Here is a 2,479-nt window from a genome sequence, read left to right as displayed (position 1 = left end):
CCCATCAACACCAAAGTTACTGCAATCACGTTCATTTATAAGCATTCATTAAATTTGCTATCACCATCACCACATTATTGCAATGTCAGAGACTGAGTCATTTCATTTCTTCAAGAAAAATTACATTGACACGGTTACTGAAAGCTTTCAGTAATAGGGAGGAAAAAAATTTAACTATTTCAACACAGAACAGAATGTTCAGGATCCTATATTTAATAAAAATATCAGCAAACAGGGCACCATCTTGGTCTATAAATGATGTTCTCCACAAGGGACTTACAAGTGTTTTTAAAACACCACTAAGGGGACATTGGTGAAAGTTTCTTTGACACATTTTTTAAAAACCTGTTAGTAGCTTTGCCATAAAACTGATTTAAGGTAGTTTTTTTTTTTTTTTTTTTTGGAAACATTTAGAACAATCTAACACTTGGTATTAATACTCAGATCAGCATACTGTACTAAAACATAACAGCAACATTTTATAGACTAGCTGCAATTTTCACTAGCTGTGTTCACCAACCGTTTAACAGAATTGTAGTGTTCTCCTAAGCCATATGCATGTCTCATATAAACAAGTATTAATGGGTTTTTGGGAGATTCTTCACCAACTACAAGAGGAGGAGAATCTGCCTGTATTATCTCTATTGGTGTTTGTTAAATGTGAGACAGGGCTCTTAGCTCAAGGTGACCTCCCCATGCAGCGGTGTTTATGATATCATCACAGTACTTTCCAAACTCTTCTGAAGTATACATATCTCCTGTACTAGGATTTGTTAAAAATGGTAGAAAGTCTTCCATGTGGCTTTGCATGTAGTCAGCAGTCTGACATCTTAAGGCAGCCACAGTCAGACTGCAGTCCTGTTCTTTCAGTTGATCTTCAATGACTGTACATACAGTGGCCATCAGGTGGAATCTGTTTAATTTCCAACTGTCTAGCTGCGAATATTTGAGCAAGTTTTTCGCTTTCTACATGTCTAGCCCCAGTTAAGTTTTCAATTTCAGCTTCAGCTATCCTTTCTTCCCGCTCCTTTTCCAGTGCAGCATTTTTGTCCCATCTCTCTTGTGCTTTTGATATCCGAAACGGCTGATTCTCAAGAACCAAGTTTGAAATATTGACAGCAACAGAATCTATTTTACTCTCCTTAGAGGTCAGCTTCAATTGCTCCAGCTTCTCTTTATGTTTCTGTTCCACTTCTGCTTCTAACTTAGCAACATCTTCAGTAAGTTGCTTCCTCCTCTTTTTGTCAGTCTTGGGGACAGCATTCTTCATACCCTGAACTTTGGCTTGCAACTACTTCTTCTCTTTGTGATGCCTTCTCACCAGCTGTTCCTCCTAATCAAACTCCTCAGTCAAGACTGCCTCCATGACGACTAGGTAACCTGATCCCCATTTCTTTTATATTGCACATTATCTCTGTGTCTGTCTCTACTCTCCCTCTCCTCCAGTGTAACCACATTTGTTAAATGTGGTTCATAAAATATATATCTCCTCGTGTTACATGCTTAAAATCCTTCCTTGGGCTCCTTTGACCATTAAAATCCAAATCCTCATGTGCCAAACAAGAGCTCTAACAATCAAGCCTCATTTTATCTTTACAGACTTGGGCTTACAATTGTCCCTGTGTCCATTTTTATATTCTATATGATGCATTTTATTTGGTATTCTCTTCTTACTTTCAGTATTAAGTGGACAAATTCCCACTGATTCTCTAATATTCTGCCCAAATATTTCTGTGAAGTTTTTCTTGACATTCCTTTTCCCCATTTCCCTCTGAGGTTGTACAGTGTCACAGCCCCGTTGTGTGTGTGTGTTGTATGCATGCATTTATAACTGTAATCGTTCCCTTATAGATTTGTGTCTGCTGCTAAATTGAGGAATTTTGCCATTTATGTCTTTAGAATTCCTATGCTTAGTTGGTCCCATAGTAAATGTCATTATCTGTTTTGAATGAATGAATGAGGGATGAAGTAGCCAGCCACCCCAGACTAGAAGATGAATCTTCTTCTGCAATTCACTATATCTATACCTTGGATATAAATTTGTAGAGTTTTAGAGGGTATGAAAACTACATCAACCATTTCCTGTCTAAAATGAGTGTTTCTTCACAGATTGCTTCTCCATGTGGTCATTATTAAACACACCAGCCAAATGTGTTTTGATTCACACACCAGTCAAATTTAGTCACTCATTGTTTTTGTCATTGGCAAGAATAGACTTTAAATTTTCTCCTCAGAATGATATTTTACACCCAGAAATCATGATCTCCAGGAATAAAGTTTCTTACATCATTTAGGGTTGATCCTCTTCCATATAGGTCTTGGCTGAGTTTGGTTTCCAATATGGGACTCATGTTCAAAGCTAGAGGGAACACTGGGCTCAAACTATAAAATAAGTGAGTGATTATAGAAGGATGATTACCAGGGTGGTGTGTGTGTGTATGTTTGTGTGTGTGTGTCTTTGTGTGTGTGTGTATTCTGA

The 2,479-nt window shown here is 37.6% G+C and overlaps 1 pseudogene across 1 annotated transcript; it reads right to left on the bottom strand.

The window, feature by feature from the left end:
- Window positions 1–486: 486 nt before the first annotated feature.
- LOC309822076 (deubiquitinase OTUD6B-like) lies at window positions 487–1,366 on the bottom strand (annotated as a pseudogene). The gene has a single exon. The product of its transcript is annotated as a deubiquitinase OTUD6B-like (transcript).
- Window positions 1,367–2,479: the final 1,113 nt, after the last annotated feature.

The sequence above is a fragment of the Grampus griseus genome (assembly GCF_964374135.1).
Source record: "Grampus griseus genome assembly, chromosome: 4".
Lineage (NCBI taxonomy): Eukaryota > Metazoa > Chordata > Mammalia > Artiodactyla > Delphinidae > Grampus > Grampus griseus.
This window is presented reverse-complemented; position numbering and strand designations above follow the sequence as displayed.